General features: G+C 41.4%; 1 protein-coding gene across 4 annotated transcripts in view; it reads right to left on the reverse strand.

Moving 5' to 3' along the window:
• The window catches only part of ASNSD1 (asparagine synthetase domain containing 1), an 86,733-nt gene that overhangs the window by 27,224 nt on the left and 32,756 nt on the right, over nt 1-26,753 (reverse strand). For 3 of the 4 annotated variants that reach the window (XM_072120954.1, XM_072120953.1, XM_072120952.1), the window contains one exon: nt 13,535-13,610. The gene's annotated coding sequence lies outside the window, so the exon portion shown is untranslated. Of the gene's footprint in view, nt 1-5,543; nt 5,621-13,534; nt 13,611-26,753 lie in introns of those variants that run through there. The other variant, XM_072120955.1, reaches the window with a different exon arrangement.

The following is a 26,753-nucleotide window of genomic DNA, read 5'->3' on the forward strand; positions in this document are numbered from 1 at the left end:
GATATCATATCCCTTTCCCCCATCCCACTATTCATTACACCTCCCTAACCATTATGGCAAAAGGTTCAATAAACAGGGCAAAGAGAAGGGAGGAGAGGAGACACCCCTGCCGAGTCCCCCAGCCAGGGGAAAATGAATTAAGAAGAATTACAAGCTAGCAAGGCTTGGTCCTAGCTGTTAATCAATTTAATCAAAGCATTGTCAGCACACACAAAAAAAAAAAAGTTTGGTCTCGATAAACAACCCTTAATTCATTTCCACTTACCTCATCTGTTTTTTTACTTTCTTAAATTTGGAGTGTTTCTGCTGAGTAACAGAGCAATCTAGAAAATAAAAACCTTTACCCCATATATAAGCGATTTCCATTTTAACATGGGAATAACCTGGAAACACAGGATCTCCAGGGAACGGAGCCAGGTGGAGACACTCTACTAGAGATATGATGGGCCCTTTCAGGGTGAGGTCACACGCCGCGTTTACCGCATACATTTAAAAACGCATTGCAATAGCTGAAGAGTGATTTGCCTAATTAAACAGACGTTAACACGTGTGTTTACAAAATACAACCGTATATGCGTGCGTTTACATCATGGTTAACGCATGTGTTTGTTAACACAATGTTAACATATGCGTTAAAATTTGCGCTTTGTAAACGAAAGTGTTAACAGCTGTTTAACTAGGAAATCTCCCTTCAGCTGTTGCACATGCAGTAAACGCAAAATGTGACTGCACCCTCAACACCCCAGAAAACCTTTCAGGACCAATTAACTCTGTTAACCATTTACAAAGAAAAGGCTCCAGCCCATCCGAACTGAGATCATCAGGCTTTCCCACTATTCGGATATTAGACCAATAAGAACAATCCTCCAGTTGGTGGTGATGGTGCCAAATTGCACCACCAGGCCCTCTTCTGTACAATACAGGCCCCGTTTTCTATAAAGTAGCCAAAACCTCTGCCAAAATAGGGCTTGCATCTACCTACATGAACCGCTCTAGTTTGTTGGTTTTTAATAAATCAGGCAATTCCAAATTTTATCAAGTTTATTTGAGGGGTGACTTTTTGTCCCAGACCATTCTTTAACCTCCTTTTTAAGGCCATATTATAAAAACTAACACTTCCTAAGGATGATAGTGATACATTCAAACGATTAGCAGTTCCAATAGAGGAACAAGGTTATGCTGCCATTAGTAATAGAAAACAAAAGAACAAATGTGATGACATAGACCTCCGAGTATTAAAGAGAGCCTGTACGGCAAATTACTTTATATACTCGAGTATAAGCCGACCTGAGAAAAATCCGAGGTATCCAATTTTAACACAAAAAAATGGGAAAATCTATTGACTCAAGTAGTATTGACCATGGTATACAAGCCAGCAGCCGCCTGCCCCCCTGGTATACAAGCCAGCAGCCGCCTGCCCCCCTGGTATACAAGCCAGCAGCCGCCTGCCCCCCTGGTATACAAGCCAGCAGCCGCCTGCCCCCCTGGTATACAAGCCAGCAGCCGCCTGCCCCCCTGGTATACAAGCCAGCAGCCGCCTGCCCCCCTGGTATACAAGCCAGCAGCCGCCTGCCCCCCTAGTATACAAGCCAGCAGCCGCCTGCCCCCCTAGTATACAAGCCAGCAGCCGCCTGCCCCCCTAGTATACAAGCCAGCAGCCGCCTGCCCCCCTAGTATACAAGCCAGCAGCCGCCTGCCCCCCTAGTATACAAGCCAGCAGCCGCCTGCCCCCCTAGTATACAAGCCAGCAGCCGCCTGCCCCCCTAGTATACAGCCAGCAGCCGCCTGCCCCCCTAGTATACAGCCAGCAGCCGCCTGCCCCCCTAGTATACAGCCAGCAGCCGCCTGCCCCCCTAGTATACAGCCAGCAGCCGCCTGCCCCCCTAGTATACAGCCAGCAGCCGCCTGCCCCCCTAGTATACAGCCAGCAGCCGCCTGCCCCCCTAGTATACAGCCAGCAACCGCCTGCCCCCCTAGTATACAGCCAGCAGCCGCCTGCCCCCCAAGTATACAGCCAGCAGCCGCCTGCCCCCCTAGTATACAGCCAGCAGCCGCCTGCCCCCCTAGTATACAGCCAGCAGCCGCCTGCCCCCCCATATACAGCCAGCAGCCGCCTGCCCCCCCATATACAGCCAGCAGCCGCCTGCCCCCCTAGTATACAGCCAGCAACCGCCTGCCCCCCTAGTATACAGCCAGCAGCCGCCTGCCCCCCTAGTATACAGCCAGCAGCCGCCTGCCCCCCTAGAATACAGCCAGCGCCGCCTGCCCCCCTAGAATATAGCCAGCAGCTGCCTGCCCCCCTAGAATATGCCCAGTGATCCCCCCCCCCCATAGACTCAAGTATAAACCGAGTAAAAGCATTTCAGCAAATATTTTGTGCAGAAAAAACTGCATATAGTTTAGTAAATATGGTAAACCCCAAAACTAAATATATATTCATAAACTACCATTAGAAAGTAATGCCACGATCCTCCATTGTTGCTCTACATGCCTGTAAAAACTTAAACAATTAGGTACCAAAGCTGTTTGAAATGACCCGAGAGAGGTCCAATGAATAATTATCACATTCAGCAGCTTATTCATGAGGGGGAGGCACAGCAACACCCACCCAGTGCTTGCCTGACAGCCTGTATAATGATGTGACCCTCCTGCTGCTGGCTGCCACGTCCCCTGCAGCCTGTGTATTCAACTGCTCGAGGATACAGTCATGTTTATAGCAGAACACAGCATATCAGAAGATAAAGCACAAACACTAGCAATGCTTTACCCACAGACATCAGTAGGGGGAGAGAAGAGGGGTAACAGGGGTGACATTACTTTCTATCCCATGTGCCCAGCCTCATTTACATAATAAAGACTGTTATTTTAGAATGATTAACTTATGAATTGACAACATAATGGCTGAAAAATCCTTTGAGCTGCTCCAACATGTACTGGTGACAGAACTAGTTACAGTGTCCTTATCACAGGTGTCCTATAACCAAGGACTGCAGCAAACTTCACACAGGACACAGCGGTAGGTCTCCTAAACTTAACAAAAGGTCCATCCAGTACTGTAATGGAAAACCAAAATGGAGTAGAAGATGCAACATGGCTGCTCTTGAGATAAAAGACAGTTCATGTAACCTTATTTTAACTGTGAATGAACCCAAATCAACATATTTTGATCCTCATTATATTTGACATGTTTATTCTCATTAAGTTTGACATATTCTTATCCTTATTTGGCACTCTGTTAGGCATTACACACCTGCTGGGATGCGCCTATCTCCTGGGATGCGCTCATCTCCTGGGATGCTTTCCAATGAAAACTGGCCACTTTCATGGGAAACTATACCATTAGGAGAATAATGAGAGAAAACATATGCATACATATGTTTTTACATATAGTTTGGTGACGCACAGACATGGGGTATAAAACTTCCGTCCTATCACCTAGCGGCAGACTTACAGATTAGAACAGAACAGATTTGAAGGCTAGCTATATACTGTTGCAGTTTGTATCTCTGTGGGACGCCTGGAGAACAAACTTGATGTTACCTGTCAATACCTGTCATTCTACTGCTTGGTGATAGTCCGTGAAGACCCCTACCTGCCGGAAGGTCATCAATGATGCTGGACAGTGTTGTAAGTTGATAAGCCCGTGAAGATTTGTGTGCCGGAGCTAATCAATGAAAGTTGACAGTGTTGTGAGTATAATCTTTTGATATTTACCTCTTTATATACTTTTGTATTACAATAAACCTTTTAAATATTGTTGACTGTGTAATTTTTCTTATTCTATAACACGAAATCCAAAGAACCTGTCACTCTTTGTAATACATTTTTGGCGTAGTGTGGCAAGGATTTCTATTTATAGAATTAAGAGAAATGATCATGAGTAAAATGTTTAAGTGTATTTTGGGTTGGGAGCAGGCTCCTTACTTTAACTACTGAAACTACTGGATTAAGTGAAAACTGGAAGGAACAGTTAACTAATTGTAGCCTGGTAGATGTAAATCTTGTCAGTGAATTAGAACAGCCGCTGTTAACTCTACAGTCTCAGGAAACTATGCATAGATATCAGCAGCAGATGTTGGCTGACAAAGTGTTTCTGTATAACAATGTGTCAGAAGAGGCATTTGTAAGGGCAGCCCGATATAAATACAGAAAGCGGCGAGGGAAGATAAAGAAGCACAGGGTGGCTTTGACAGTTTTTTGTGTTGGGATTGATTGTAACCCTTCCCAACTTGATGCCTCAGTGTTCTTTTCTATGGATCAGGACAACTCAGGTGATTCAAAGGGGAATGATGATTGGGAAGATCCCTCTGATACAATCATAGACCCTCCGCAGTTAATTGCCAAACCAGTTATCAGAAAAGATCATGTCCCAGCCACTGAATTGTTTAAAGAAGTGAAGGCACTGTTATCCGATTACAAGGCTCAGGAGAAGGAGGGGTTGTTTCGGGAAAATTCTTCCCAGGAGTTATATGACTGACAGAATAGCCAAGCCCACGGTGTAGAAGTGTAGAATGCCTGACCCCATGTAAATTTGCTAATTGATTAAAGAGACAACAATTATTGAAATGTATTTGCATAAGTAGATACGGGGCAGAGGCTACACTTATTTATGGAAATCCAAGCAAACACTCTGGGCAAAAAGTGACTATTACAGTGCTTGGTATCAGAAAATCATATGCACTTGAGTAAAAATCAGGCTAAAAATAGGGAACATTCCTGTCAAAAATTTATTGTAGTATTGTTAATTGTTCTAGTCCCAGTCCCTGAATATATTACAGATATAGACATTTTAAATTGGATGCAGTTGCAGCTGCATGACAGGACGTTTTCTTTTGAAGTAAAATTTGTGAAAGTTAATCCAGTTGTGATAGGAAAATTAAACATGAAACTTGTTGAAATCCCTAGAGCTACAAAAACAATCCATGTGAAGTAATACAGAATCCCAGGGGAACTCAAGATATAATCCTGGGACAATCCAGCTTGAGTTTACGTGGTGTACAGGTAAGTAATGAGGTAATGGATGTTGATTACTGAGGTGAAATTAGTGTGATTTTATAGAAGCATTGAGAATTCAGGAGGGAGAGAAGATAGAATAATTGCTAGTCTTGTCATACCAAAAATCACCCTAGCTAAAGGAGATGCTCCTATACTCCTTACTGTATAAGGTCCTGGAGGTTTTGGACACTCAGATGGAGCAAAGTATGTGTAAAACATCCCAAGGTCTTCCCACACCGGCTGAAGTAATTGCAAAAGGCACTGATAATGTGCTGGTTACTATGGCACCTGGTGCAACTCAGTATCAGTACACCCCAGCCAATAATGTGTACTAACGTGAGTAATTTCTATCTCCTATTAGGTTTGGATCCTGCTAATCCTCATCGGATGTCTTGTGCTGGTGCTATTGTGGACTTATTGCCCTATCAAGCCCCCAGCTGGTCCGAGAACAACCTAAGTCAAGGAGAAAGAGAGTGGGAGAGAGATCTATGGAGAACGAAGGAGAACATGTGGCTGTACCTAGCTCGAGTACTGAATAATGTATATACCAGTAATATCCTGGAAACTTGTTTGGTCGCTGTACCAACTCCTGTTGCAGTATGGACTCAACTGTTACGCATACAGTTAAATGATACAGAATTAACGGACAATGATTTACATATGCATGCGGACTGGATAAGACCTTGTTTAAACTGCCCCACTTATAGTGATTTAGAAGAAAATATGATCAAAATATCAACTGGGGCTATAACTGATGCAGAATTATGCTTTGAATTTACATGTGACACTAGACACATTGTAGCTTGTAATAAATGTTTTCAGCACACCCCTGCACAACCCCCAGAACAACCACCAGAACACACTGATGAGCAGGGACAAAGCGCTGAACAAAATGAATTCACAGGTGCACACACCGAACCTAAGGCAGTGGTACAGAAAAGTTTGCCAAAAATTTGTGATAGAACTGTCAAGGATTGTCACCTAAGAGCCGGACGGCGAATGCAGTGTAACAGAACAATGATTGTCCCATCATTAGACTCACATGTACCCCTGCCCCCAGGTTGGGTTTTAGCTTGTAGCAATAACAGTTATACTTATTTACCTGCCAATGTGACCGGAGGTCTATGTGCATTATCCCGGTTAACCTTAACTATGGTCCCTCCACCACCTGAACATGCTCTGAGAAAGAGAGACACTATACAACTGCCCGAAATCTGTCATTATGATGTAACCCTCCTGTCAGCATCAGAATATATAAGTTTGGCTGTAGGAGTGCCAGGCTTAGCCGTAGATAATCAAAGAACACTAGCAAACATGGCTTGCTTTATTATAAGAAATATAAATATTACTAGTGCTATTATAGAGAATATTTTGCTAGATTTACATTCATATAAGAAGGCTATATTACAAAATAGAGCCGCTATAGATTACCTGTTACTCAAACACGGTCACGGATGTGAAAGTTTTGCAGGACTGTGTTGCTTTAATTTATCTGACCATTCAGAAGATGTTCATGGTAAATTACAGCAACTGCATGAAATGATTACCCATATAAAACAAGATGTAAATCTAGGGTGGTGGGATTGGCTATTAGCCTTCCTACCGGATATTGGATATCTCCGACAAATTGTCGGAATTATAATTTGCATAATAGCTCTCCTAATTATAAGTTGCTGTTGTGTCCAATCCATCCTTATGTGCTATGTTCAAACCCACTAAGCGCCAGCATATAAAGGTGGCTTATGGTGCATATAAGGTGACCTGACCTGTCTAGGGTGGAATGTAATGGAAAACCAAAATGGAGTAGAAGATGCAACATGGCTGCTCTTGAGATAAAAGACAGTTCATGTAACCTTATTTTAACTGTGAATGAACCCAAATCAACATATTTTGATCCTCATTATATTTGACATTTTTATTCTCATTAAGTTTGACATATTCTTATCCTTATTTGGCACTCTGTTAGGTATTACACACCTGCTGGGATGCGCCTATGTTTTGGGATGCGCTCATCTCCTGGGATGCTTTCCAATGAAAACTGGCCACTTTCATGGGAAACTATACCATTAGGAGAATAATGAGAGAAAACATATGCATACATATGTTTTTCCATATAGTTTGGTGACGCACAGACATGGGGTATAAAACTTCCGTCCTATCACCTAGCGGCAGACTTACAGATTAGAACAGAACAGATTTGAAGGCTAGCTATATACTGTTGCAGTTTGTATCTCTGTGGGACGCCTGGAGAACAAACTTGATGTTACCTGTCAATACCTGTCATTCTACTGCTTGGTGATAGTCCGTGAAGACCCCTACCTGCCGGAAGGTCAACAATGATGCTGGACAGTGTTGTAAGTTGATAAGCCCGTGAAGATTTGTGTGCCGGAGCTAATCAAACAAAGTTGACAGTGTTGTGAGTATAATCTTTTGATATTTACCTCTTTATATACTTTTGTATTACAATAAACCTTTTAAATATTGTTGACTGTGTAATTTTTCTTATTCTATAACACGAAATCCAAAGAACCTGTCACTCTTTGTAATACAAATACATAAAGCACCAGAACAACAAATTAAAGGCCAGCGGCTAAATATCTTAGAATAGTTAATAAGTCAAATTACCAACAGTGAATATAAACAATAAAGAAATATGATGAAAATCTGTAACCTCAAAGTGTTAGCCACAAACTGTAGCTGCATTGTTAGATGGCACAGAGGCAACTCTCCCAAACTTTGCAAAGGTTCCAGGTTAGTACATACAACTCACATGTTAGCCACAGACTGCAGCAACTTTTACACAAGAGACAGAGGCAACTCTCCTGAATTTGCCGAGGCACTAGGTTAGCATCAGATTTCCAGACTAGGAGCCAACGGCAAAATATATTCAAACTGTTAGTAGGATGTAAGAAAGGAAGTTAAATATCAAAGAAGAGTTACTGTATATAAGCCGACCCGAGTATAAGCCGAGACCCCTAATTTCAACACAAAAAACTGGGAAAACCTATTGACTCGAGTATAAGCCGAGGGTGGGAAATGCATTGGTTACAGCCTCCCAGTATATAGTCTGCCAGCCCCTGTAGCATACAGCCTGCCCAACCCCTGTAGCATACAGCCTGCCCAGCCCCTGTAGTAGGAAAAAAAATAACACTGTACTCATCTTTCCGACGTCCCCCATAGGTCCTCTTCTGTCTCAGACAAACACACCATATGTAAAGCACTAGAGCAGGTCTCATAAAATGGGGGAGCTAAACTGGAAGGCAAACGTTTACTTGAACAAGCTTAAGGCAATATGTTACAGGCCTGTTGTAGCAAGGTCCACACCTGGTAGAACAGTGCACACTACCTCAGAAATTGCCTCCCCACCCACCCCAGGAAATATCACTGCCTTGGAGGAGCAGTCACCCCTCAAGGAATTCTCTTCTTTTTTATCCACAGCTTGCTGTGGGGGCTGCCACGGTTTATCCACAGCATGCTGTGGGGGGCGCCATGATTTATCCACAGCCTGCTGTGGGGGCTGCAATGATTGATTCAATGTGTTTTTATTTCTCAAGCACAGTTTAGGGCACTGGTCAGGCCAGGGCCTAGGTCAGGGAAATAAGACAATGGAAAACCACGCCCCTGGCAACCTTGTAAGGCAGCCTTCTATCAACCTAACTTTTTTTCCTTGCAAACATATAGAAACAGCACTGTCTATAGTTGGGCATCTGTTCTTTAACCCCTTAAGGACACAGCCATTTTACAGCTTAAGGCTCAGTCCCATTTTCTGGATTCTGACATGCGTCGCTTTATATGGTTATAACTTTTGAACACTATTACTTATCAAAGCGATTCTGAGATTGTTTTTTCCCCACATGTTGTACTTCATTTTAGTGGTAAATTTTGGCTGACAAGTTTTGCGTTTATTTACAAAAAAAAAAGAAAAAAAAAAAAAGATGAATTTTTAGAAAAATGTACCATTTTCGAAATTCAAAATCACCGCGTTTTCAGGCAGATTGATTTACCACCTAAATAACTTGCCGAATAACATTTCCCATTTGTCTACTTTACATTTTCATAATTTTTGAAATGTTTGGATAATTTATTTTGACGTCACGCGGCCTACAAATCGAATAGCGATTTCCCGTATTTTCAGAATTGACTATTTTGGGGATAAATAGTGTTTGAAATTAAATTTTACATATTTAGCATCAAAACCCCCTATATAACCAACCCATTTTCAAATCTGCACCCCTCAAACAGAAACAGCATTTACAAAGATTGTTAACCCCTTGAGATCTTCATAGTAATTGAATCAAAATGGCGGTGAAATTTAGAATGGTCAAATGTTGTCGGTTATACGTTCATTTATCCCTAAAATTTACACATTTCCAAAAGATAAAAAGATATAGTCCACCATACAATTTGTTCTATAATTTCTCCTGAGTACAGAGACCCCCCACATGTGGCCGTTACTTGTGTTATGGGGGCACAGCGAGGCGCAGAAGGGAAGGAGCACCCTGCAGCTGCCAGGATTTTAGTTTTCTCGTTGCCCCCTTTTGAAGGCTATAAAATTTTTGCTTTTCCGTTATTTGGACCATGTGACGGCATTTTTTTTGCGCGATGAGATGCTTTTTCCAGGGTTGGTATCACCTATTGTTGAAAATTTAGGAACTTTTTTTGAGGTCATGAGTAGAAAAGCATCAATTCTGTACTGGATTTTTTTTTTTTTCCCCGTGTTCACCGTATATACTAATAATCCTGTTATCTTTATTCTATGGGTCGATACGATTACGGTGATACCAGACATGAATATTTTTTTTCTTATGTTTTACTAAATTTGCCAAATAAAACCCTAATGTGGGGAAAAATCTTTCATTTTTGCATCGCCGTCTTCCAAGTGGCATAACAATGTTGCGTTTTTGGATACAGAGCTGGTTGATGGCTTGTTTTTTGCGGGACATGTTGTTCTTTGCAACAGTATCATTCTGGAGTACATATGTTTTGTTGATCACTTTTTATTGCATTTTTAGTGGGATATAATAGGTAAAAATCATAATTTTTGGCGGGTTTTTAATTTTTTTTTTACGGCGTTCATCATATGGGTTCAATAGTTATTTAGTTTTATTCCATGGATTCTATATACCGTATATACTCGAGTAGAAGCCGACCCGCGTATAAGCCGAGGCCCCTAATTTTACCACAAAATACTGGGAAAACCTATTGACTTGAGTATAAGCCGAGGGTGGAAAATGCATTGGTCACACTCTCCCCAGTATATAGCCAGCCAGGCTCTGCCCCAGTGTATATAGCCAGCCAACCCCTGCCCCAGTGTATATAGCCTGCCAGACCCCGCCCCAGTGTATATAGCCTGCCAGACCCCGCCCCAGTGTATATAGCCTGCCAGACCCCGCCCCAGTGTATATAGCCTGCCAGACCCCGCCCCAGTGTATATAGCCTGCCAGACCCCGCCCCAGTGTATATAGCCTGCCAGACCCCGCCCCAGTGTATATAGCCTGCCAGACCCCGCCCCAGTGTATATAGCCTGCCAGACCCCGCCCCAGTGTATATAGCCTGTCAGACCCCGCCCCAGTGTATATAGCCTGTCAGACCCCGCCCCAGTGTATATAGCCTGCCACTGCTGCCAGACAGATCGCACAGAAGATATACAGGGGTCACCGGAAAGGTGAGTTTAGATATATTTATTTTTTTGACTCGAGTATAAGCCGAGTTTGGGTTTTTCAGCACATTTTTTGTGCTGAAAAACTAGGCTTATACTCGAGTATATAAGGTATGTGGGGTTTGTGTTATGATTTAGACTTTGTTGAGCGTTATATGTCTCTTTATATGTTTTGGTGCTTATGGGCATTTTTAGTGATTTATAAAGTTATTTTTTATTGAAAAACATTTTTTTTTTTTTTTTTTACATTTTTTACTTGATCCACCATGGGATATGAACAAGCAATCATCTGATCGGGGGCGATCGTGGGGTAAAGACCCCCGGAAGGCATGTTAAATGCCCGCGATCGGAGCCCACTCCGACCGCGGGTGTTAGCGGTAGATTACCGCTGAAATCCCGCGGCTAACGATGTCGGTTCGGCTGCTGTGCAGCACTGAACCGGCATAGTCTCTGCGCAGTAGCTGTACTGCGCGGGACTCAGCGCAGTACAGCTACGGCGCAGAGGGGTTAAAGTTATGGATATACTCCACAGCCAATTACTCCTGAGTATGCCAACACCCAACTTGTGTCTGCAAACACACTGCTATAACAGTGATCACATTCCCCCAAAAAAGTGGTGTGGGGGACAGATTGTGGCGACATTGTGCCGAATGGGGCATTTATTAAAAGAAGCTAATAATCAGGAACCTAACTATTGAGGTAGATCTGTTGGAAGTTCCCAGTAACATCCTAAACCATCCATCCCTAATCAGGGGTGAACCTAGCCTTTCTGCTGCCTGAGGTGAGCTATAAAAAGTCACCCCCCCCCCCCCCGCCCACTCCATATATGTAATAAATCAAGGAGTGTCAGGAGCAGACCCAAATCATATTGGTTTAATTCGAAAATAAAGCAATGCAAAATACAGTGTGCCACCATGTACTATATAACACACACAGCGAGCTACTACAAAGAGCAAAATCAATACATCGTGCCGCCGTACACCCTATAATGCACACAGCGCGCCGCCGTACACCCTATAATGCACACAGCGCGCCGCCGTACACCCTATAATGCACACAGCGCGCCGCCGTACACCCTATAATGCACACAGCGCGCCGCCGTACACCCTATAATGCACACAGCGCGCCGCCGTACACCCTATAATGCACACAGCGCGCCGCCGTACACCCTATAATGCACACAGCGCGCCGCCGTACACCCTATAATGCACACAGCGCGCCGCCGTACACCCTATAATGCACACAGCGCGCCGCCGTACACCCTATAATGCACACAGCGCGCCGCCGTACACCCTATAATGCACACAGCGCGCCGCCGTACACCCTATAATGCACACAGCGCGCCGCCGTACACCCTATAATGCACACAGCGCGCCGCCGTACACCCTATAATGCACACAGCGCGCCGCCGTACACCCTATAATGCACACAGCGCGCCGCCGTACACCCTATAATGCACACAGCGCGCCGCCGTACACCCTATAATGCACACAGCGCGCCGCCGTACACCCTATAATGCACACAGCGCGCCGCCGTACACCCTATAATACACACAGCGTGCCGCCGTATACCCTATAATACATACAGCGTGCCGCCATACACTCATACAGCATGCACACATATATACAGAATATATACTCATATAGCATGCATATACCCACACTCATACAGTATACACACACTTATATACAGTCATATGTGTGTATATACATATATGTACACATGTATATTTAGATGCATCTTGGGATATAATAAGTACATACTCTACATGGCGGCGGGCAGCGGAAAGATGAGGCAGGCGGACGGGCCGCGGACGGGAGAGGCGGGCGGATGGGCCACGGAGGTGTTAGACAGGCGGACGGGAGTGGCGGGCGCGGAGGTGTGAGGCAGGGCTGAGCCCTCTCCATAGCTGGTAAGTCTTTACTGCATATTCCGCCAATTGCCGTCGGCAAAGCTGACATCTGCTTCAAAAAGATGGCGGCGCCCATCTTGCCGGGGATCGTCGCTCCCCATGACGTTATCGGGGAGCGGAGATCTGTTGCTATGACAGCCTCGAATCTTCCAAAGAGCAGAGGCTGTCTCGTTTTAACCCATTGATTAAAGGACACCTGTCATCAGGTCTCTGCCACTAGTCCTGTCACCTCTACCTGTTGGAGCAGCTCACAAGGATCCCATCCCAGCCTTTATCTAGTTATTTCATACATTATTCATTGTAAAATCATCTATTTTTTATCATGTAAATGAGGCTGGTCACATGGTCAGAGGCAGTGATGTCACCCCTGTTACCCCTCCTCTCCTCCCCCTGATCAGGTCTGTGTGTAATGTATAGTAAAGCATGGCTAGTGTGTACTGCATCTGCTGACATGCTGCATCCTCCTAATATACAGGTGAGAGACACAGACATCAGCTACACATGAATCTGACATGTTCTGCTGTAACATGGCTGCCTGGAGCTGCTGTATCTCTCCTAAACACACACACATGCACACACAGGCTGCAGGGGCCGCCAGCACCAGGAAGTACATCATTATACAGCCTCACATCATTATACAGGCTGTCAGTCAAGCACTGGGGGTGTGGCTGTGCCTCCCACTCATGAATAGAGTGGACAGCTTGAATATGCTAATGCTTCATTGGACATTTCACAGGTCATTTGCATACAGCTTTAGGACCTCATTGCTTAGGTTTACAGGCATGTAGAGGGACAATAAAGGGATAGAGGCAATGCTCTCTAATGGCAGTTTATGAAAATATATTTAGTTTAGGGGGGTTATTTTGCATGACGGGTTCTCTTTAAAATGTGCTAATTGCAAAATAAATATTAATAAAAAATGTCTAACAAACATATTACTTTGAACAAATATAAAAATATTTACTTACTTTTGCACTCACTGAGTGTTTTTGATCGATCCTCAAGAAAGCAAATGTTGCTGTTAGGCTGCTGTCTGTACACACGCTAAAAAGACAACATAATACAGAAAAAAAATTAAGTAAAAATAGAACTTCTCTTCAGATACATATGAAAAGAGGCTTTCATGCTCAGAGGAAAACCCTGGTATCATTGGGTGTAAATGAAAAGAATGCATGGCACAGAAGTACAAATGATTTGAAAATATTCTTAAATTAAAGGGGTATTCCCACAAAGACAAGTTTCTTAAATGTACTCAGGATAACAAAACAAAAAAAAAATTCTAATTCACTATTACCAATAATACAGCATTTCACAGATATAATTCCAATCTGTCTGGTTTCCCCTGGTTTCCGACCCTTCAGGGGAGGCAGCCATTTTGCTTTTCTGTCTGAAACAGTTGTTCTCTCTTTCTCTGCAGGGGCCCCTCCCCACTGCATTCCAGGATGGAGTTCTGAGGGTGCAGTCACACGTCGCATTTGAGGAATGCATTTAAAAGCTGAAGAGATATTTGCCTACTTAACCGGTTAAGGACCGGGCCCTTTCCTGTTTTTTCATGTCCATTTTTCACTCCCCACCTTCAAAAATCTATAACTTTTTTATTTTTACACGTAGAGAGCTGTGTGACGGCTTGTTTTCTGCGTAACAAATTGCACTTCATAATGATGGTATTAAATATTCCATGCCATGTACTCGGAAGCGGGAAAAAAAATTCCAAATGCAATGAAAATGGTGAAAAAACGCATTTGCGCCATTTTCTTGTGGGCTTGGATATTACGTCTTTCACTGAGCGCCCCAAATGACATGTCTACTTTATTCTTTGGGTCGGTACGCAAAAATAGAGACTGAGAGAAATATTGCCAGGGAGAGCAAAAATAATCCCAAATTATTTTTCAAGTATATAAATGATAAGAAATTAAAAAAACAGAGAGTGTGGGTCCCCTTAGAAATAACATGGGGGTCATGGTGGAAGGAGATGAGGAAAGGGCCAATCTACTGAATGTCGCCTTCTCAACTGTCTTTACCCAGGAAAATCCCCTGGTGGAAGACACAATGAGGAATAATGTAAATTCTTTTTGGAATGTCAACAGTTTAACCCAGGAAGAGGTACGGCGCCGCCTCGCAACCACTAAGATAGATAAATCACCTGGGCCAGATGGCATACACCCCCGGGTTCTGCATGAATTATGTACGGTGATAGACAGACCGTTATTTTTAATATTTGAAGATTCACTGAGGACTGGTTATGTTCCACAGGAATGGTGCATAGCAAATGTGGTACCAATATACAAAAAAGGATCAAATAGCGATCCTGGAAACTACAGACCTGTAAGTCTAACTGCTGTGGTGGGGAAAATATTTGAGGGGTTTATTAGAGATGCTATCCTGGAGTATCTCACTGTGCACAACCTTATAACCCAGCGTCAGCATGGGTTTATGAGAGATCGGTCCTGTCAGACTAATCTGATTGGTTTCTACGAGGAGGTAAGTTCAAGACTGGATCTGGGGGACGCTGTGGATGTTGTATATCTGGACTTTTCAAAGGCATTTGACACTGTGCCACATAAAAGGTTGGTATATAAAATGAGACTGCTGGGAATAGGAGAAAATCTGTGTATTTGGGTAAGTAATTGGCTTAGTGATAGAAAACAGAGGGTGGTCATTAATGGCACATTCTCAGTTTGGGTTGATGTTACCAGTGGAGTGCCACAGGGGTCAGTATTGGGGCCACTTCTTTTTAATATTTTTATTAATGACCTTGTAGTGGGTTTACACAGTCAAGTTTCAATATTTGCAGATGATACTAAGCTGTGTAAAGTAATAAATACTGAGGTCGATAGTTTAGCATTACAGAGGGATTTGTGGAAGCTTGAGGGATGGGCAGAGAAATGGTTGATGAGGTTTAATGTAGATAAATGTAAAGTTATGCACTTGGGCCATGGAAACAAAAAGTATAATTATGTTCTAAATGGTCAATTACTTAGTAAAACTGAAGCTGAAATGGACTTGGGCATATTGGTGGATGGTAAACTTAATTTTAGTGACCAGAGCCAGGCGGCTGCTGCTAAAGCAAATAAAATAATGGGATGTATCAAGAGAGGAATAGATTCTCATGATAAAGACATAGTTTTGCCCTTATACAAATCCCTGGTCAGACCACACATGGAATATTGTGTACAGTTTTGGGCACCAGTGTATAAAAAGGATATAGTAGAGCTGGAACGGGTGCAGAGGAGAGCAACCAGGATTATTAGGGGAATGGGGGGACTAGAATACGACGACAGATTACAAAATTTGGGATTATTCAGTTTAGAAAAAAGACGACTGAGGGGAGACCTCATTACAATGTACAAATACCTGAACGGACAGTACAAGGATCTCTCCAAAGATCTTTTTATACCTAGGCCTGTGACCAGGACAAGGGGGCATCCTCTACGCCTAGAGGAGAGGCGATTCTACCATCACCATAGACAAAGGTTCTTTACTGTAAGAGCAGTGAGACTATGGAACTCTCTGCCGCAGGAGGTTGTTATGGCGGACTCTATGTACATGTTCAAGAGAGGCCTGGATGACTTTCTGGAGAGAAAAAAATATCACGGGTTATGGGGATAAAACATTTATTTAATTCTTAAAGGTTGGACTTGATGGACTTGCGTCTCCTTCCAGCCTTATATACTATGATACTATGAAGGGGATACCAAATTTGTATAGGTTTTATAATGTTTTCATACATTATAAAAATTAAAACCTCCTGTACAAAAATAAATTTTTTTGATTTTGCCAACTTCTGGCGCTAATAACTTTTTTATACTATGGTGTACGGAGCTGTGGGTGCTGTCATTTTTTGCGAAATTTTATAATATGTTCAATGATATCATTTTTAGGACTGTACGACCTTTTGATCACTTTTTATAGATTTTTTTAGATTTTTCAAAATGGCAAAAAAGTGCCATTTTCGACTTTGGGCACTATTTTCCGTTACGGTCGCGAACCGGTTAAACAGCTGTTATCACTTGCGTTTACAAAACACAACCATTAACACATTTTTAACGAATAGGTTAACATCATCATTAGCATTTTGTAAACACACTTGTAACAGCTGTTTAATTAGGTAAATCTATCTTCAGCTGTTACAATGTAACAGGAGAACTACAAGCTACAAGCAGATAAGTTCTTTATCCAGGGAGGGGGAGGCAGGCACATCAGATCCGATAGTGTGTTTAGCTGACATGTAGCAAGAGCTGGAGAGTGTCATTGTTTGTAATATGCTTCTCATTGATCTCATCTCTCATTTCTCTTTCTCTGTGTCAGATACTAGTACAATGTTCAGAAGGTAAATGAAAGTGTATTAAAACCTGTACACTGATAAATCTAACCACATTGTCAGCTCACAGAACTAGATGGATCATGAAGTGTCTGCTTAGTGTGTCGCTGCCCACACACTGGCCACCTTTTGAAAATGGAGAATGATATAGTATGACCTGCATCTTTACAATGTACAATCAACCCCACCCCCATGTATTTATTGTAAGCCAGGATGCAGTCTGGCTTAGGGGCAGCGGTAATTATCCCTCGTACAGGGGTGGTGGTGGTGGTGGTGGGGGGGGGGGGGGGGTGTTGGAGTTCCAATGAATTGTGGTCAGAATAAGGATATTCTTGTCCTTATTCTTGACCAACATCATTAGATGTTACCTGGATGTTCACCTTCCTAAAGTGGCTGCCTAACAAGGGAGCAAGAGAGACCTCTCTGGTTTTTGCATATATTACTGCACGCCTTAGCGTGCAGTACTGTATGGAGGAGGAATGTGGAAGAATTTGAATCTGGAGGAATTTTCATAATGAAACGCTGGTATAAAATTTTTCAATATATTGGTGGTGACCGTTATCCAGCAGTGGGTAGGTGGCCACATCTATGTATTCTGCAACCGTGATGTTCGTCAAGTGTAAGAACAAGATTAATGTCCTTTTTTTGACCACAATTCATTGGGACTCCAGCACCCAACCTTTGTTCGAGGTACCACCACCGCTGCCCCCAAGCCAGACTGCATCCTGGCTTACAATAAAGTCTGCTGATCACTTGACTTTGTCAAAATTTAACGTCCATAATCCCCATGTACACCGCAGTAAGGCTATAGATGCCTCTACCTTACTCTCAACAATTTTGATGATCGTGCTGCCTGGGGTACAGCTTTATCTTGTGTCCCCCTTGGGGTTGTACCATTTTCTCACCAGTTTTTTGTTATTCATTATTTTATTTTATTTTTTGATTTAAATAAAGAACCTTTTACTTTCATCCCTTGTTCTTCAATTGTGCTATTTTTGTTGGATTTTATTTTCCATTTAGTGGAAGATCAATAGGTTATATATTAGTCTTTCCAACCAGCCACATGGTACTATACTATGTAGGGAGAAGCGCAGGTCCCAAAACACCATCACAGAATATCAGTACCTTATAACCTTTTCTCCTTCCTCCCCCCTATTTTGGTTCGTTTCAATCTCATTTGTATATACACTCGAGTATAATCTGACCCGAATATAAGCAGAGACCCCCAATTTTAACAACCAAAAACTGGGAAAACCTATTGACTCGAGTATAAGCCGAGGGTGGGAAATGCATTGGTCACAGCTTCCCAGTATAGCGAGCCCCCATGTAGTATACTGCCAGCCAGCCAGCCCGCCCCAGCATGTAGCATGCAGCCAGCCCGCCCCAGCATGTAGCATGCAGCCAGCCCGCCCCAGCATGTAGCATGCAGCCAGCCCGCCCCAGCATGTAGCATGCAGCCAGCCCGCCCCAGCATGTAGCATGCAGCCAGCCCGCCCCAGCATGTAGCATGCAGCCAGCCCGCCCCAGCATGTAGCATGCAGCCAGCCCGCCCCAGCATGTAGCATGCAGCCAGCCCGCCCCAGCATGTAGCATGCAGCCAGCCCGCCCCAGCATGTAGCATGCAGCCAGCCCGCCCCAGCATGTAGCATGCAGCCAGCCCGCCCCAGCATGTAGCATGCAGCCAGCCCGCCCCTCCATGTAGCAGTGGAGTAAAAAACGGAAAAAACAGGAGAAAGAAGCTATCGTGGGGCGCTAATAGGCCAAATCGTATCTACAATACAGGCGGTCCCCTACTTAAGAACACTCGACTTACATACGACCCATAGTTACAAACGAACCTCTGGATATTGGTAATATATTGCACTTTAGTTCTAGGCTACAATAAACAGCTGTAACAGTTATCAAATGTGTCTGTAATGAAGCTTTAGTGTTAATATTGATTCTTATGACAACCCAACATTTTTAAAATCCAATTGTCACAGAGACCAAAAAAGTTCTGGCTGGGATTACAATGATAAAATATACAGTTCCGACTTACATACAAACTCAACTTAAGAACAAACCTACAGACCCTATCTTGTATGTAACCCGGGGACTGCCTGTAGTGATAAATAGCTGGAAATAATCTGTATTGAAAATATTTTATTATATAAAACAACAAACAGTGATAAAAATAAAAGTCTAGGTAACGCGTTTCGGTTATAAAAACCTTCTTCAGGCCAAAATAGACAGATAATACAACCGGCAGATAACCTGTATGTAGATAGATTAAAAAATAGATGCAATTTCAATCAAGGTAAACGCAGCACTTCCTTTTAAAATCTTTTTTTTCTTCTTTATTGATGACAAAGTTTAAAACATGATAGGCAGGATAAGATTACAGCTGACGCGTTTCGAGCTATTACAGCTCTTAGTCATAGCATGTAAATGTACAAAATGTTTCAGAATTTAAAGGAAGAATCCACCAATCAAAAACATGAGGGGTGTGTACAAGCCAAGCATCACAATACGTTACAGCTGGTGCTGTCTGAATGGATCGCATGTATTGCAGTGTTATACACATCCACATCAAATCAAAACATCTTAATATTTCAAGGCAAGAAGAAAACATTAATCTTAGATAATAAATCTGTAAATAACAACTGATATTTGAGAAAAGTCGAAGTTATTAGATCTGGGAACAAAGACATGTTGGATACAGGTGCAAATCAATTCATGGTGATACTCCAGAATCACTGTAAACTTTTTCCATGTTTACAGAGAATGTTAACTACATTGCATCCCTACATAGCCAATAGGCCTAAATCTATAAATGATAACTCATTAGAAAAGGAGATATGAACGATAGAACCATGAATGACAGCTGCCAATAAGACACTTTCAATGTTGTGAGATTTGAAAACAAAAATATGCAACTAAAATCATGATGATGTTTTTAGTTTCAATAAACATTCAATATGAGTATTCTTCGTGAACGTGGAAACTTTCTAAAAAGAGAAAAAAGCTACCTCACCGTAAACATTTTTGACTGTAAACATACCTAACCGTAAACATTTTGCAAACATTCACTGTAAACATGTAGAGGTTTGTTGTATTGTGTTTCTATAAACAATCTCTTTAACACATGTGGAAATTTACTCCATTATTACGAAATGTTCTTCGTGAATAGGGAGAAATTGACTAACTGTCCGTGAACATTCTCTATAAACATACAATCTAAACCTTCACTTTATGAACAAAAGTATGCAGTTACAATCATAATGGCATTTAAGAATCTCTATAAACATTCCCAATCATAATGGTATTTAAGAATCTCTATAAACATTCCCTGTGGGTATTATTTGTGAACGTAGAGGGATTGACTACATCTTCGTAAACATGCTCTGTGAACATTCACTATAAGACATAGGAAAGTTTGTTATATTAAATTTCTATGAACAATCACTGTAAGCATAGGGGAATTAACTCCATTTTACATGAAATTCTTTGTGACCGTAGAGAAATTGACCACATCTCCGTAAACAATCACTGTAAACATGTACTGTAAACATAAGACGGTTTGCTATATTGTATCTCTGTAAACAATCTTTATAAACATAGGGGAATTTGCTCCATATTATCTCTATATGAACGACAAACTTAGGTCCATAAATGGAAATTCATTTGAAATAGAGAATATCCATGTATGAATCTGAATGTCTGTGACCCTTTATAGGTAAGGAAAGTTGGATGTCATTCCATGGATCGATGTGAAGAAGTATATACAAAATCAATAACGTTCTGTAAATCAATACAAAAACAGATATCCCATTAATAAAAATATGATAAATCTGTTCTGAAGTTTAGACCTTGTGGTGCTCTCGTGCCCAACTTAAAAATCCAGAACACTTCTCTCTGTAGTAATAATTTTCTCCTATCACCTCCTCTTAAAGGAGAGTGTACCTTTTCGAATCCAAAAAAACGAAAAGAAGATAAATCTCCTTTGTGTATGTTGACAAAATGTCTGGACGCCCCTGACATGTTTTTTTGGAAATCTTTAGTACTGTCTCGTAAATGTTCTGCAATTCTGACTTTTAATTTGCGTGTCGTAGAGCCTACATACATGATGTTGCAAAATATGCACTCTATGATGTAAACAATATAAGTGGAATCACAATTGATGAAAGACTTAATGGGAAATTTCTCCTTTATATCAAAAGAAAAAAATGATCATTGCATTTGGCATATGGCACATATTGCATCTTGTCGTACCGCATCGGAAAAAACCTAAAATGTTGAGCCAGGAGGTTTTTTTCGGCTGTATGTTGATGTAAAGACTTGGGGAAAGTATAGCACCCAAGGACTGTCCTTTTCTAGATACAAAATTGCATCCGTCTTTTAAGATGACATCCAATTTATCATCCTGATATAAAAATGGGTACATTTTTTTTGACAATGTTAACAATTTGTGGAAAATCCAAACTAAATTGGGTGGAAAAAGTTATTTTAGACTTTTCAAAGCGGGCTCTAGATGTTTTTTGAGTAGATAAGAGAATGTCACGATCTTTCTTATTCGCAATTTCAAAACCTCTGTCTATCATCCATTTGGGATAGTCACGAGAGGCTAATCTCTGACGTAATGCATTGGCCTGTTGGAGAAACTCCCCTTGGTCAGTGCATGCCCTTTTGAGTCTAGTAAATTCTCCTGCCGGAATAGACTTGATGGTATGTGTAGGGTGATTACTCGATGCATTTAAAATTGTATTTCCTGCTGAGGGTTTTCTATATAGGCTAGTGCCAACTTTGCCTTCTAACGGGTAACCCTTCAAGAGTAAATCAAGAAAGGGTACTTCAACCTCATCCACTTTAAAAGTGAAACTGAGATTAACATTGTTAGAATTGAGGTATTTGGCAAAGTCTGGCACGGACGGCACACCTCCAGACCACACAATGAGTATGTCGTCGATGTACCGCCCGTACCAGACAATGCTATCCCTGTAGATATTGTGATGGGAGTAAATGAACTCCTCTTCCCACCATGACATAAAGAGGTTCGCCAATGACGGTGAAAATCGTGCCCCCATTGGCGAACCTCTGGTCTGCAAATAAAGTTTCATCAAAAGAAAAATAGTTGTGAGAGAGAAGAAATTTGGTGGCATCTATGATGTATTCGCATAATTCCTCTGAATAATGACTAGATCTATATAGATGATGGGCTAGCGCAATAATGGCTAGGTCATGAGGTATAGAACTATACAAGGAGCTAACATCGCAAGTAACCCACACATACTGCTTTTTCCAAGAGAAATTCTCAAAAACTCTCAAAACCTCTTTGCTGTCTCTCAGCTAGCCTGGAAGAGAAATCACTAAAGGTTGCAATAAGGAATCTATCCATTCACACAATTTCTCATTGATTGATCCGATTCCAGAAATGATCGGTCTTAAAAGGGGGGGGGGGGGGGGGGAAGTTACTTTATGGACTTTCGGCAATCCATGAAAAATTGGTGTGACAGGATTGGTAGGGTACAGATATGTTTGGTGTTTCTCTGGAATTATACCCAGATTTACACCTTCCTGTATTATGTTTTTAATTTGTTCCAAAAACACAGAAGTAGGATCTATGTCTAATTTTCTGTACGTAAGTGTATCACTGAGTATGTCCATGACCAGAGATCTATAAAGGTCCTTGTCTAAAGCCACAACTTTACCCCCCTTATCCGCCATTTTGATTATTATATAGTCATTATGTCTTAATGTGTTTAGGGCGTGTTGTAGATGGGGGGTCAAGTTGTCGGTTTGACAAGAAAGTACGGTATTGGACAAACTCAATAAATCCATTTCCACTGTAGATTGAAATTGGTCCATAGCTTGGACTCTGGAATTAATAGGGTAGAATTGTTTGTTAGACACTGGCATAGAAACTGTATGGACACCAACATTTCTCTCACCCAAGTTACTCATGCTGTTAAGGTTGAGCAATACACATTGGTCACCAAACTCTAAATTGTTAAATTCATTATTACCACAAGTAACAGATTCACATGGATGGATGGATTCATCCTCGATACAAATCAAAAAAATGTTGCTTCACTGTGAGTGCTCTAACAAATCTATTGACATCTAGCAGCGTGTTAAATAAATCAAACCTTCTGGTGGGTACAAAATTGAGACCCTTCTCCAAAACTTTGACCTGATCACTGGAAAAAATACACGCAGACAAATTCAAAAAACTGGTTTCCATGGGACTGGCAAAGGCTTCAGAAGGCATTAATTGTGCCCTTTCTTTTTGCTCCGCGTTGAATAATCCCTGTTCACTGAAGCGGTACCGCCTGTGTCTCTTGCCGCCTCTGCGCCCCCGTTTTATGAAGAATTGGAGTACGTTTTGGGACTCTTAGGCCCCCGGGATTTGTCCGAATCTCCTATTGAAGTGTCAGAGTCAAATTCAGATGAACTAAAGGAAACCTTGGCATCACGATATGACTATGACCCCACCCTCTATTCTAAAAAACAAAAATAAAAACAAAAGAAAATACAAGAAATATCGTGATGCCAAGGTTTCCTTTAGTTCATCTGAATTTGACTCTGACACTTCAATAGGAGATTCGGACAAATCCCGGGGGCCTAAGAGTCCCAAAACTTACTCCAATTCTTCATAAAACGGGGGCGCAGAGGCGGCAAGAGACACAGGCGGTACCGCTTCAGTGAACAGGGATTATTCAACGCGGAGCAAAAAGAAAGGGCACAATTAATGCCTTCTGAAGCCTTTGCCAGTCTCATGGAAACCAGTTTTTTGAATTTGTCTGCGTGTATTTTTTCCAGTGATCAGGTCAAAGTTTTGGAGAAGGGTCTCAATTTTGTACCCACCAGAAGGTTTGATTTATTTAACACGCTGCTAGATGTCAATAGATTTGTTAGAGCACTCACAGTGAAGCAACATTTTTTTGATTTGTATCGAGGATGAATCCATCCATCCATGTGAATCTGTTACTTGTGGTAATAATGAATATAACAATTTAGAGTTTGGTGACCAATGTGTATTGCTCAACCTTAACAGCATGAGTAACTTGGGTGAGAGAAATGTTGGTGTCCATACAGTTTCTATGCCAGTGTCTAACAAACAATTCTACCCTATTAATTCCAGAGTCCAAGCTATGGACCAATTTCAATCTACAGTGGAAATGGATTTATTGAGTTTGTCCAATACCGTACTTTCTTGTCAAACCGACAACTTGACCCCCCATCTACAACACGCCCTAAACACATTAAGACATAATGACTATATAATAATCAAAATGGCGGATAAGGGGGGTAAAGTTGTGGCTTTAGACAAGGACCTTTATAGATCTCTGGTCATGGACATACTCAGTGATACACTTACGTACAGAAAATTAGACATAGATCCTACTTCTGTGTTTTTGGAACAAATTAAAAACATAATACAGGAAGGTGTAAATCTGGGTATAATTCCAGAGAAACACCAAACATATCTGTACCCTACCAATCCTGTCACACCAATTTTTCATGGATTGCCGAAAGTCCATAAAGGAACTTCCCCCCCCCCCCCTTTTAAGACCGATCATTTCTGGAATCGGATCAATCAATGAGAAATTGTGTGAATGGATAGATTCCTTATTGCAACCTTTAGTGATTTCTCTTCCAGGCTATTTGAGAGACAGCAAAGAGGTTTTGAGAGTTTTTGAGAATTTCTCTTGGAAAAAGCAGTATGTGTGGGTTACTTGCGATGTTAGCTCCTTGTATAGTTCTATACCTCATGACCTAGCCATTATTGCGCTAGCCCATCATCTATATAGATCTAGTCATTATTCAGAGGAATTATGCGAATACATCATAGATGCCACCAAATTTCTTCTCTCTCACAACTATTTTTCTTTTGATGAAACTTTATTTGCAGACCAGAGGTTCGCCAATGGGGGCACGATTTTCACCGTCATTGGCGAACCTCTTTATGTCATGGTGGGAAGAGGAGTTCATTTACTCCCATCACAATATCTACAGGGATAGCATTGTCTGGTACGGGCGGTACATCGACGACATACTCATTGTGTGGTCTGGAGGTGTGCCGTCCGTGCCAGACTTTGCCAAATACCTCAATTCTAACAATGTTAATCTCAGTTTCACTTTTAAAGTGGATGAGGTTGAAGTACCCTTTCTTGATTTACTCTTGAAGGGTTACCCGTTAGAAGGCAAAGTTGGCACTAGCCTATATAGAAAACCCTCAGCAGGAAATACAATTTTAAATGCATCGAGTAATCACCCTACACATACCATCAAGTCTATTCCGGCAGGAGAATTTACTAGACTCAAAAGGGCATGCACTGACCAAGGGGAGTTTCTCCAACAGGCCAATGCATTACGTCAGAGATTAGCCTCTCGTGACTATCCCAAATGGATGATAGACAGAGGTTTTGAAATTGCGAATAAGAAAGATCGTGACATTCTCTTATCTACTCAAAAAACATCTAGAGCCCGCTTTGAAAAGTCTAAAATAACTTTTTCCACCCAATTTAGTTTGGATTTTCCACAAATTGTTAACATTGTCAAAAAAAATGTACCCATTTTTATATCAGGATGATAAATTGGATGTCATCTTAAAAGACGGATGCAATTTTGTATCTAGAAAAGGACAGTCCTTGGGTGCTATACTTTCCCCAAGTCTTTACATCAACATACAGCCGAAAAAAACCTCCTGGCTCAACATTTTAGGTTTTTTCCGATGCGGTACGACAAGATGCAATATGTGCCATATGCCAAATGCAATGATCATTTTTTTCTTTTGATATAAAGGAGAAATTTCCCATTAAGTCTTTCATCAATTGTGATTCCACTTATATTGTTTACATCATAGAGTGCATATTTTGCAACATCATGTATGTAGGCTCTACGACACGCAAATTAAAAGTCAGAATTGCAGAACATTTACGAGACAGTACTAAAGATTTCCAAAAAAACATGTCAGGGGCGTCCAGACATTTTGTCAACATACACAAAGGAGATTTATCTTCTTTTCGTTTTTTTGGATTCGAAAAGGTACACTCTCCTTTAAGAGGAGGTGATAGGAGAAAATTATTACTACAGAGAGAAGTGTTCTGGATTTTTAAGTTGGGCACGAGAGCACCACAAGGTCTAAACTTCAGAACAGATTTATCATATTTTTATTAATGGGATATCTGTTTTTGTATTGATTTACAGAACGTTATTGATTTTGTATATACTTCTTCACATCGATCCATGGAATGACATCCAACTTTCCTTACCTATAAAGGGTCACAGACATTCAGATTCATACATGGATATTCTCTATTTCAAATGAATTTCCATTTATGGACCTAAGTTTGTCGTTCATATAGAGATAATATGGAGCAAATTCCCCTATGTTTATAAAGATTGTTTACAGAGATACAATATAGCAAACCGTCTTATGTTTACAGTACATGTTTACAGTGATTGTTTACGGAGATGTGGTCAATTTCTCTACGGTCACAAAGAATTTCATGTAAAATGGAGTTAATTCCCCTATGCTTACAGTGATTGTTCATAGAAATTTAATATAACAAACTTTCCTATGTCTTATAGTGAATGTTCACAGAGCATGTTTACGAAGATGTAGTCAATCCCTCTACGTTCACAAATAATACCCACAGGGAATGTTTATAGAGATTCTTAAATACCATTATGATTGTAACTGCATACTTTTGTTCATAAAGTGAAGGTTTAGATTGTATGTTTATAGAGAATGTTCACGGACAGTTAGTCAATTTCTCCCTATTCACGAAGAACATTTCGTAATAATGGAGTAAATTTCCACATGTGTTAAAGAGATTGTTTATAGAAACACAATACAACAAACCTCTACATGTTTACAGTGA

Source organism: Engystomops pustulosus, chromosome 8 (assembly GCF_040894005.1).
Source record: "Engystomops pustulosus chromosome 8, aEngPut4.maternal, whole genome shotgun sequence".
Lineage (NCBI taxonomy): Eukaryota > Metazoa > Chordata > Amphibia > Anura > Leptodactylidae > Engystomops > Engystomops pustulosus.